The 12,540-nt window shown below is 38.1% G+C and overlaps 1 long non-coding RNA gene across 10 annotated transcripts in view; it reads right to left on the bottom strand.

The window, feature by feature from the left end:
- LOC310847528 overlaps positions 1–12,540 on the bottom strand; it is a 181,251-nt gene that overhangs the window by 163,010 nt on the left and 5,701 nt on the right. For 7 of the 10 annotated variants that reach the window (XR_014565839.1, XR_014565840.1, XR_014565841.1 and 4 more), the window contains exons 2-3: positions 4,159–4,351; positions 3,624–3,665 (exon numbers count right to left, since the gene is read on the bottom strand). This is a non-coding gene — a long non-coding RNA (uncharacterized lncRNA). Of the gene's footprint in view, positions 1–3,623; positions 3,666–4,158; positions 4,373–12,540 lie in introns of those variants that run through there. The other 3 variants (XR_014565837.1, XR_014565838.1, XR_014565846.1) reach the window with 2 other exon arrangements.

The following is a 12,540-nucleotide window of genomic DNA, read 5'->3' as shown; positions in this document are numbered from 1 at the left end:
ACATCTGTAAAATTAGGGGAAATGGCAACAAAGTGACAACACAGATCTGAGGTAGGTATCAACAATCTTTACTAAAGGATACCAACTCCCAATGTTTCAAGCTTGAACATGTCACCAGGAAATCGTTAAAAACAATTTTAACACAATTATTTGATAGACCGAGAAGTATCTGTCTTCAGAATTATGAAAGTGCTTGAATTCTAAAGTGTTAAACACTCATCATACCACCAAATAGCTGTGTCAAAATTATTCCCAATTCATTTATGGGAGGGAGTACTTTTCATTATGAATTTTTAATACTCAGTCTTTGTTGTTACTCTTAAGATAGATAGATAGATAGATAGATAGATAGATAGATAGATAGATAGATGATAGATAGATGTTCTAATCATCTGCACAGCCAAGCAAAACTCACGTGATTGCATTTTTCAGATCTTGAAATTTTATAGACAAAAGCGTATGAAAGAATGTGGGGCATATGAAAGACTGTGTCAGATCTGATATTCAAAAATATGGATGTATATTCATTATGCTCAGATCACATATAAATATTTATATTACTCTTTCTGCACCATAGCCACAGGGTCAACATTTTCTGGTGTGATGCTCTGTATTTGTGGTCATTTTAATAAGTTTCTAGCCCTTATGGAGATATGGGATGGGGAGACATGGACACAGAATCCTGCCTTTCGGTATTCTGGCAGTTGAGTACAAAGCACGGGCAGTACTCAAGCAACGAGACTTACACTTCCTCTCTCTGTGAGACCCCAATATCTGCTCCAGAGGGACAGCCATCTGAAGCAGATTTTTAGGGTGCACATGAGGCTGCAGAAGAGAGGAGGGGAGGGAAAAGTTCTGTTGCACAAGGAGTCTACTTCAGTAGCAGAACAGCAGTGATGAAGTTTTTGATGTTGTAAAACTGAATATAGTGTTATTAAATAGCCTGTAATCTATTAGGCTACTGGCTACCTGTATTTAGATTCTGGATATTTTGTATTCAGATTCTGCATGTTCTGCACACCATCCCATGGAACCTTAGTCCCCCTCACAACATTTCTGACTATGGTTCAGGCACAGATATCTATATTTAATCACATTACTTATAAACAGGAAGGCTTGCCCCAAGGGAAGGAGAGAAGAAATAGAAAGAGTTTGGTGAGATGATGACACCATCTAGCAAATGGTGGTCCCCACCTCCCAAACTTCTGCAGAACCATTTTGCCCTTAACACAGGGTAGAAGCAGTAGAAACACAAAAATGTTTCTTTTCCCCATGTGTATTTTTTATTGCATAATTGTTATTGATACTTATCGTTCTTATAATTTAACGTAAGCCACTTTTGTGTGGTCTGCCTGGAACATAGTATATAAATACCTTCAATAAATAAAACTCTTCTGCACTGGCTTCTGTCATTAACCAGCAATGATATCAAAATCTAATCCAGAGATTCTAGTTCAAGTTGATAACACTGCTGGCTGCTAAATATGGTACATATAATAAACTTTTTGCACTTAAGTGTAATGGAATGTTCCCCCGTGCCTTGAAGGAGTTGGTGTGGCCACTCCTGAAAAAAAGAATCTAGGTTGCTGGAGGTTCAACTGCATAAGCTCTTGAAACTTATTATCTTGACCCATTTCAGTCTGGGTTCCACCCATTTTAGGACCTAATCAGCTCTGGCCACCCTGATAGATTTTCTTCAGATGGATGGGGGAACGCAACCCTACTGATTCTCCTATTGAATGTCCTCCTGACTGCCTCTGAGTTGGTGATTAGGGGTAGTGGTTTCACTCCTATTCCTGGCATCAGTTCATGAGAGTACTATTGAAAGACTGTGCCTCCTGACAATTTAACTGCAGGGCACCAGAGCATGATTTTATTCCAAATGCTACTTAATAACTATATGAAGCTGCCAGGGTGGCACCAGAATGCTGATGATACCCAGCTCTGTTTCTCTGTATTGCTGTAACCAGATTAGGAGAGGTTTTGCATGCCTGTATATAGCCATGGGCTGGATGGTAGCTAATACATTGCTACTCAGTCCTGACAAGACCTTATGGATGGGTGGATCCCAGGTGTGGAACTGGGTTGTGAAAAGATGCACTCTCTCTGAAGGAGAAGGTGTGTAGTTTGGGGGATGCTTCTAGATCCACTGCTGCCACTACACATCCAGGTGAATTTTACCAACTTTGGTTGGTGTGTCAACTGTTCCAGTTCCTGAACAGAGATATTCTTGCTGTGATTGTCCATACTATTGATAATCTCTCAATTAGACTACCATAATGTGCAGTTTGTGGGGTGTTCTCGTGCCCAGTTCAAAAGCTGTGCAAAGTGTTATAGTTAGCAGGACACCCAGATTGACACATATTATACTGATGTTGAAAGATCTGCACTGGCAGCCCAGTGCAAGGTTTTTTGATTGACATTTAAAGCCCTAAACAGCTTGGGACCAAGGTCCCCTGGTACAGACCAAGACAATCTTTGAGATCGTCCAAGGAGACTGTGCTGGTTGTTCCATGAAAACACAGATGCAGGCCTTCTCAGTAATAGTATCCACCCTCTGCAGTGCCCCCCTTCATGAAATTCATAAGAATACACTAATGACCTTTAAAAACCTCTTAAGTACATATTAATTTACCCAAACTTTCCTGGTCTCCAACTCTTAAGTTCTGGGTTATTTTTATTTTTATATACTGGTTAGTTTTATTTGTAGTATTATTCTTCTATCTCCTATTTAGGAAATTTTATTGAATGTTACATTTTTACTGTTTTAACATAAACAGCTTACAGATTTTTGTTATGCTGAGCAATGGTTGCAATTAAGCTTCTATATATATTTTAGTTGGGAGTAAGTCCTGTTGAATTCAGTGGGACTTACATTTGTCTGAAAGTTATCCCCCCCAAAAAAAAAAAAATCTACCAGCTTTAGTTAAATAACATTAGAAATAATTTAAATTTTTGATCCTAAAGCTATCTAGGAGCTGAAAATGTGCAATCTTGAATCTATGCAATCTCTTATGCATTTCAAAAGTAACTTCTCCGGCTGATTAGCAATGAAAGGTTTAACTCTGCTCTTTTATCTGCAAACAGAGATGATCAAATTAACTTGCAGAAGGCTGTCTGCCATTCTCACAAAACAATGAAGGAGTAACGAAAAAAATCCCCAAGTCGATAGCATATGTAAAAAACTACAAGTAATGTATCCTGCTGGATTTGCATGCTGATCAATGCTATTACTTTAGACTTTATGAAAATATAAATGACACCCCCACCCCCTTTTAAACAATATGAGAAACTCCATCTTTTACTGCATATAAACTGCAACCTGATTTGGGGAAGTTTTAACACTGTCGAGTGTAGCCAAGTGTTAAAGAGAGAGACTAGGAATTCAAAAACTTAAAAGCAGCAGTAAAATATTAGTCAATGTCTGTGAGAAATGAGTCTGTCCCTTTATTCAGGGTGTATGTGTTTAATGGTAAGCTGGGATGCATATAAGCTAGTCCAAGCATGAAGGGCAGTAGGACACTCATATGGAAAGCCAACTTTGTCCCTCAGTTATCAAGATAAGAAACCTGTCATTTCTCTCATTCACTCTGTCAGCCTTGAGATACTCTAAGCAGACTTACCTCTGTGTTGTACACCCCATATATCAGGAAGATGAAGAGACCCTGTAAAATAAAATGGAGGGAAAAAGCTGTTAACTCTAATCATTTCAGCAGTAGAAATACCTGAAATAAACTTTCCTGGGAACAGACAAAAGAAGACACACTTCATCAAGGTCAATTTATTTTTCTATTTTTCAACATTATAAGCTGTACCTTGAGCATTTATTTGATAACGTGGGAGTGCATTGCCTACCATACCTGTGCTGCTAAACTATTTGGCATAAAAGACATCCAAGACCTAGAATGCCAATTAGAATACTACATGTGATATCAAATTCATTATTAGTGCATACATTATAAAAATATCAGAAATGCTGGACTGGGGTTGTTTTAAAAACAACAACATACCTTTGGATTTTTAAATAGTTAGCAAATACATCATTGTAGCACTTAATTGCTGCATTTCAAAATAGATATAGGAGCAAGTAATACATACACAGACACACACACACACACACACACACACACACACACACAGAGTGCTTGGAAAACTTACATTTTTGGTGATGCATATTTCTGATATTCTAAAGCCAAAACTAGGAACCGATGTAGCCAGTTTTTCTATACAATACAGGAATTCTCTCTGATCACACATTAAAGGCTTAACAGATTTTCTGGATTGACACATTTCACAGATGCAAAATATTTTACAAAATGGTTGACTTTCCATGACGAAAAATTAGCATTCCCTAGAATAAACAGATAACAGGGCATTTCAAAATAAAAAGGAGCATTAATTAAATTTATTTCGAGTCTTTGCCAAATAACTGCCCAATGCTCTTTCAGAATAAAGTCTTCAAGAAGTGTGAAACAGTGCTAAATTTAGCTAACCATAGGCATAGCATAATAATACTGTAGTTTTTAAAAATACAAAATCAGGTTATTCATCATTTCTCTTTAGGAATAATTTATGTATTTCAACCATGTGTCTTGGCAATTATTTTAACATTACTGGTTTTCATATACAGACTCTGAAATAAATACATGAAAAGATACTTGTTACAGATTAAGCAGCTCTCTTCCATTATATGACACTTTTATTTTCTTTGGTACGTATATCTGTGCCATCTGTAACACAACACTGCACACATTTTCTTTTCCTAAATATAAAAAAGAGACAGCCAGTAAAACACATAAAAAATCTCCATGAAGCAATTTCAAATTATTGCACTTTTTTCTTTTTTGCAGTTGTCAGAATTTTGCAGTTACTTCAAAATCAAGAGGAAATAATCCAAAGAATATTCTACAAAAGTGCATCTATTCTCAGGAAACACTGCAAAAGTTTAGACATTTGCAGAAAAGCGTACCTATTCAAATCTAACACTGTTATTTTGCACCTGCAGGCATAATTATAGCTGCATATTTAGCAAAAGCATATTCTGACAAAAGAACACAATGATTATTTCTCATATACATTGTATTGTCACATCATCCATTTGTTCTTGTTGCCTCCTTCGGGCTCTGATTCTGCAAAAGCCAGCAAATTACACAAAAGATAATATAAATAATGCTGTGCATTGATTTCATGGATCTCAATGTGTTGAAAGGTGTTGAAAGGCTTACCGTGCAGTCCTTTACATGTTTACTAAGTTCCACCTAATTCACTGGGGCTTCCTCCCAAGTAAAGCTATGTAAAATTGCAACATTAAGCATCACTGCTGAATTAGTCTGTGCTTCCCATTCATTTCAGAGTATGTTCCTTGTATAAAGGAAATTTCCAGTGAATTGTGTTGTCAGTGACAAAATTGCTTTTGCTTAGACGGCACTCCTAAACACATTTTCTAGGCAGTAAGCCTTGCCTTATGGAAACAGTGTGATGTATGTGTCAACATATATAGGACTAAACTCTTCAGCACTGAAGTTATAGCTAATTAAACACACACACACACACACACACACACACACACTATAAACTTCATTCAGCCTTAGGACTTTGAGCTTTTAATAGAAAGAATTACTCTATACTGAAGTTTTGCTTTAAGCATAGTTTGTATATTTCTGGTTAGACAGTAAGTCCACAATATTTTAGATATTGAATAGATCATTTGCTGTGGCTTAATACAGCTGTGTAGGCTTAATTCTGCTGCAACCAATGCAGGAGGAGGGGTGCAGTCACGGTATGATCATGTTCAATGAAAGTGATAATTCAGGCTGCAATCCTATGCATATTTAGGACTGGATATAAGTTCCATTGCACATAATGGGTCTGGCTTTCAGGTAAACATGACCTGAATTAAACCATTCATTTCATAAAAGTAAATTAAAGCTAGTTTAAGGGCAAGTCATACTGGCTACTTCAGATGCTGTACTAGAGACTCCTGTGCCTTTCAAAACTGCCCAGAAGGACAAATGCTATCAAATGCAATTTCTCACAATAATGCAGCCATTAAAAAAACCTGTGAGCTATAGGCATATAGGAAGTTGTCATATACTGCGCTAGACCACTAGCCTATCGAGTTGACTATTTGCCTTACAGGGTTCCAGCCTGAGAGGCCTTTCTCAGCTCTGCTGAGAGATAGCAGGATTTGTACTTGGGGTGTTTCCCAGCTGAAGCATCTGAGTTCATTTGGGAATTTGCTTTTTAAAACCTGGAGATCCCATAATACAGGAACAAGGAACCTGTCAACCTCCAGATGATGTTGGACTCCAACTCCCATCATCTCTGACCACTGACTATGCTTGCTGGAGTTGGAGTCCGGCATCCAGAATGCCACAAGTTCCCTGGCCTTGCTGTAGATTAGCAGCTGGTAGATATTGAGCTGTATTGATAGGGCAACTGGGTACCTAGAGGGTCATAGCCCTCCAATGATCGGTTTCATTGATCCAATGGGTATTTCCACACAAGGCGCACCTTGTGCATTAGCTCAGTCTTTCAACTAACTGGAGTCATTCCTGATTAGACAGAACATAACAATAGCTCTTAAAATGAGTTTATCTTCACTAAAGTAACATTACAAATTCTGCAATAGTTTGTAAGCTGCAGTTGTCAACTCTGTAAAATAGCTCAAACTATGTCAATATCTACGTTCAGCAGGAACTTTTAGGGAAAGTAATTACAGTTAAACCCCCTATATTTTGCAGTAACATCAAACCAGTTTCTTTGTTTGCAAGTGAAAGGAAAAATCACTTCAATACTATGTCACCTTGTAGGTTTACATAATGTTATACAGACACTTCATCCTTGATTATTTCTGTTCAAGCCTCTGCTTACACATCCTTAGATTTCTGGCAAAGCAATAGCTTTATAACCAGCTAGTTTATTTTATGCAGAAGATTTAAAAACCTACTTGGGGGGAAAAACATAGTGGTCAGTTCAGTGAGTTATTAATTCTTTGTGTTATGTGCCTCTTGCAAACCAATCCTTTGTGCATTTAGCTGAAAGTGCTGAGTTTAATAGGAATTACCATAATCCTGTGTGTGCACAGGACAGAAGGAACTACATAATATTTTGGCAAAAGCAGGTTTCCAAAGCTGTGATAGCCAAGATAACATAAGTAAAGACTCCAGTAGGGAGAGAATTGGTGCATTTTACTTTATTTAGAATATTTGTATAGCACTCTTTTTGCTATATATCCCAGGGTGGCAAACACTAGCAAATGTTGGGACACCCTCCCAAGATAAATCCTTAATTTCAACTCTCAGTGGCAAATTCCCCCTCCTAACAGATCCAGCAGCTAGAGCTAAATTAACTTTCAGTTTTGGAGTCCAAAAATCACGGAAGCAATTACAGTGGTACCTTGGTTTGCATAAGTTTTGGATTACAAACACGTCAAACCCAGAAGTGTGTGTCCCGGTTTGCAACCTTTTTTTGGAATACAACCCATTTTACAAACAATTTTTTTTTTTTTGGAGGCCCCATTGGTGAAAGCGTGCCTTTGGTTACCACCTGTTTTGGTTTACTAATAGGCCTCTGGAACGGATTATGGTTGTAAACCAAGGTACCACTGTAATTAAAAATGGTCTAGAGGGCACTTGTGGGCAGTAGCGGATTTCATGAGGCAGGGGGTGCCTAACTTCCTGACCTCCCAATAGCTGAGTTCCTACTGCTTACCATGGAAAAGGCTGTTGAACTACAATATCATTGGCAGGAGCATCAGATTGCACCACTACAGAAAATGTCCTGAATGTCATATTTATATACCAAATATTCAGAGGTGGCACCCAAGGCAAAGGCCCCTTGATGTGAACTTGATTCCTGGCCTACCTGGAACCAAGCAGTCTCTAAGGTAACTTAGTCCTCAATCTTGTACCTTAGTCTTTTCAAGGGAGTAAGCCCCAATGAACCCAATGGGATTAACTTCTGAGTATTGCAGCCTAATTATACAATATTTGCACAGTAAATGCTATTGAATTCAGTGGGACTTTGAGTAAACCTGAACAGGACTGCACCTGAACTCAAAAGCAAATAGAAAACCAATGGAGCTGACATACAACTGGAGTTATATGTTCAGATCTTCAAGCATCAAACAAAATCTAGACTACCACATGTAGCCTAAATACATTTATGTATTTGGTTTTATTTAGTACTAATAGATTTCTAAAACACCTTTCAGAACACTGCTGCCATCACAAGGCAGTGTACAACATTCCTGAATAAATATACAAATAAATATATATTTAAAACTATATAAAATAATAAAATTAAAACCACATTTTACCAATTAAAAATGAACAGTTCCACTTAATGCAGAGCACATCAATTAATGAATTGGCATGTTACACCAACCACCTTCCAGATTCTGTTCAAAGGCATTCAATTGTTACAATAATCCAGTCTGGATATAACTGATGCATGGATGACTGAAGACAAGTCCACCCTCTGCAGGAAAGCCTAGAGGTAGTTTATCAGCCCAAACTGCAGACTGGTAACATTTCAGTCCAGCCCTCCAGATAACCTAACCTAACAGTTCCATATCTAAAAAGCACATTGCACAAGACAGAACCATGTCCGGTCCCAAAAGCCATGAGATAGAGCATCAGTCTCCAAGCACCACCTTCTGAGTTTAGTCTTGAAATAGGAACTGGACCACAGATCAGTGGAACCATGTGTACCAATCCTAATGAGATTGTCAATACTCTGATGATCTCAATTGGCTCAGATGGTTGATACTAAAAAACCTCTGAAGACAAAGTGGAAGTACTGAGAACCTTGGGAGGAAGTGATCGTGTCCTCTTGGGTTTCATGATATAGAGGCAAGGGAAAGCTGAATGTAGTCAGCACACTGGGCTCCACTGAAAACAGCTTCTCCATGCGAGCCAGGAAATGACCTTTCCAGACTATGGAATGACTCTTTTCCCCCTATATCTTCACTTGTGATCTCCTTGGTGACACAGATGCCATTAAGGCAGTTGAATGCACATGCATACTTTGTCTCCCTCCCTTCCACACCCTCCTCATGGCCCCGGGCTCTGACAACCTATGCTATGCCACTGGTTAGCTGACAACAACAGTATATTCATTGTAGATTAAAAAGGCATTTTTAATCAGAACTATCCTTTGCCAAGCTTTTCAGTGGATGGGATATAAAAGAGCCCCTTGCACATAGTCAACATCTTCCAGCCCCCTATGGATTTCTGAATGCTGTCCCTGATGCTGTATCAGAAGCTTCTTTGGAGGATTCTCATGACTTTCTGGTGGAGCAGCTCTTGGTCACAGTGGGTAACCTCCACTGTCAAAGATAGTATACTTCTGAATATCAATTGCTAGGAATCACAAGTGCGGCAGCTAGACTGATGACTGGGAGTGGCCGCCGGGACCACATAACACCGGTGCTGAGAGATCTGCATTGGCTCTCAGTACGTTTCCGAGCACAATTCAAAATGTTGGTGCTGACTTTTAAAGCCCTAAACGGCCTCAGTCCTGTATACCTGAAGGAGCGTCTCCACCCCCATCGTTCAGCCCGGACACTGAGATCCAGCGCCGAGGGCCTTTTGGTGGTTCCCTCATTGCGAGAAGTGAGGTTACAGGGAACCAGACAGAGGACCTTCTCGGTAGTGGCGCCCGTTCCTTCTGATGTGAAGGAAATAAGCAGCTATCTTATCTTTAAAAGACATCTGAAGGCAACCATGTTTAGGGAAATTTTTAATATTTAATGCTGTATTGTTTTTAACACTCGATTGGAAGCTGCCCAGAGTGGCTGTGGAATAATAATATTATTATTATTATTATTATTATTATTATTATTATTATTATTATTATATTTGGCTCCTGCTTGTGGGTTTCCTATAGGTATCTAGTTGAATACAGTGAGAACAGGATACTGAACTAGATGGGCCTTTGGTCTGTTCTACTGAGGTGTTCTTGTGTTCTTAAGGAAGGTATAATGTGGGCATTACTGGACACAACCCAACAGAAGCCAAGGCTATGTAGACACCCTTGAACTGAAGTCATTACATAGAAACTCTTATTCACATCAAGGAAATATGTTCCTAAGAAATGACTAGTGAATTGTGCTGTTGGTTCTAAACTATTTCCATGCTTCTGTCCTTTGAAATATCTTTAAAAATGTCATCTCAAAGGAGGAATTATTTTCTTGTCTAAAGTTTATTAGATATCCTCAAGAAGTTCACTTGAGCTGAGAAGCTGCAACAATATTTATTCTAATTGGTGCATTAATTGGCCAATCAGTTAAAAACGAGGCAGTTTAAGAGACTTGAAAGCCTCTTAGCTGTTGACAGCTATAACGTTAATGCTTACATTTTTCAATTACTAAAAATAAAACAGGAAGGAAACATACAAAATCAAGATTTCACCCTTAGCAAATAAACTATTGATATGAACAAATAAATACCACTTTAACATATGCATCCAATATTAACAACCCTAATAAAACTGTTTATTAGAGGAATAATTTCCTATACTGAAAGATACTTACAGTTATATACGTATAGCATGGGGAGATAGACAAAGAAAGAGAATACTTCATACGAATGTACATTGAATTAATTGTGCTCATTTATTCCATAACAAGTGTATGGGCATGCTTTGCCTTAACATTTGTCAAATGGAATATTTTATTTTATTTTATTTAAATCCCTGCTTAGATTAGGAAAATACTTGTCACATTATTTACACAAATAATACAACTGAGATCATGGGGAATTATATCAAATGTTGTTTTTGATGAAGATATAAAACATTTTATCATTTCCGGACCAGGCACCGCACTCCAAGGTATATCTATCTATGGTGCAGTGGTAACAGGACTTCTAATACAGAGGCTCAACATAAATATTTATTCATTAAAAAATATATCTTCTACATTAAAAGTTTTCCATGTTAGATATTAATTTTGCTCCTCAAAGATGTTACTGAAAACCATAGTATATTGTGTTGAATTATAGCCAATGTCCACATGCATTGTTCCCTTAGACCCAAAACGTCACCGTACAGCAGCCCTAATAGTACTGTGCACGGCGACCTTCACATTCACTCACAGGATGCATGGTATGGATGCTGGGCTCCGAGGCAGGTGCCATGACACAGACATGGAAATCCCACCCCTAACACATCCATTTACTACAGTCACTTTCCAGGTACAGATGCTGGCCTTATCTCACCCCTTGCTGTTTTAGATGGTTTTATCATCTTCCTGATTTTGGTAATTATTACATGTTGGCTTATATTGCACAGTACTTTGGGCATTATATTGAAAAGCAAGATTAGAAAGCTCAATATAAGCAAACAAGTACCTTAGTGAGTAAAGGGATAAGGAGAAGATGGAGACATCTTTAATTCCTCCCCTATCTCCCCGTCTATTATTCCTGCCATTTTGTCAGGGGCAGAGCAAAGTCAAGAGAGCTTTCCAGAAGGGTGGAACCCCTTTTTATATAAGGATTAATGTTTTCTTTTACTTTGCGATAAAAATCACATTTTTAACATAAATACTAGGTTTTTTTTAAAAAAAGTAAACTAGTGCTTGATTATTATTTTTTAAGAGTTCAAAGGTGTTGTCAGGAGATGGGCATGGGTGATTTCACTTTTACAAGAACTGCAAATAATAACATCTTATCATCTCCCCCGCCCCACTCAATTCTTCTTCCCCAGCAGGCATATCTGCTTAACTGAAAAACAGAGAAGTCCAGATTCCCCATTACAGCTCCTTTTGATGGGCATTTAATATATTGCCTTTACTTAAAAGAGCTGAACTGGTCCTTCAAAATATTTAGACTAACCTTCTTTCTGGGTTTCACCTCTCAACTCAGAAGTAAATACAAGTATGCCCTGTATATAAAGAAGTGAAGTGCTAGAGCCTAGAGATGTGAAAAGCCCAGAAAAAATGAATTTATTTACAGTAAACACATAGGCTTGTAGCCAATGCTAGTCCTTAGGTCCATCGGTTTCAATGAGTCTACTCTGAGTAGAACTTGGCTGGGATCCGTGTTAAATGGTTTGGAGGTGTCCACCTTCCCTTCACACTTTGTGTCTTTACCACAGCAAACACAGTATGTACAAATAATACCACATGAAGTGTAAAAGTAGCTGCTATTCTTTGTTTCAGAGCCTTATTAGCACCCCTGCTCATACCCTACCATCTCCACTCCCTGTTCCATTATTAAATATTCAAATTACCACAATAATTTAAATATAACTCACCAAGTAACTTATGGTAACAAAGCAAAATGGACAGCATCCAAGGTGTTCTGCAATTAAAAAATGAAACATCTGTGCATGAATGCTCTCCCAATTTTTTTCCGTGTGAAGACTCAACCACCTAACGGAACCAAAATGTGTAACTGGACCACTTTAATTATATTTGCAAATATGCATAATTTATTAATTGGAATGTTTTCCCACTCTATGCTGTAGGCTCCTTTGAGGTACAAATGACAACTTTAGGAGGGCAATTTAGCTTAGGGAAATTGTGTAGAGGGAAAG

This window comes from Podarcis gaigeae (assembly GCF_964106915.1).
Source record: "Podarcis gaigeae genome assembly, chromosome: 6".
NCBI classification, from domain to species: domain Eukaryota; kingdom Metazoa; phylum Chordata; class Lepidosauria; order Squamata; family Lacertidae; genus Podarcis; species Podarcis gaigeae.
Note: the sequence above shows the minus strand (reverse complement) of the source record. Positions and strands in the feature narration are given on the sequence as shown.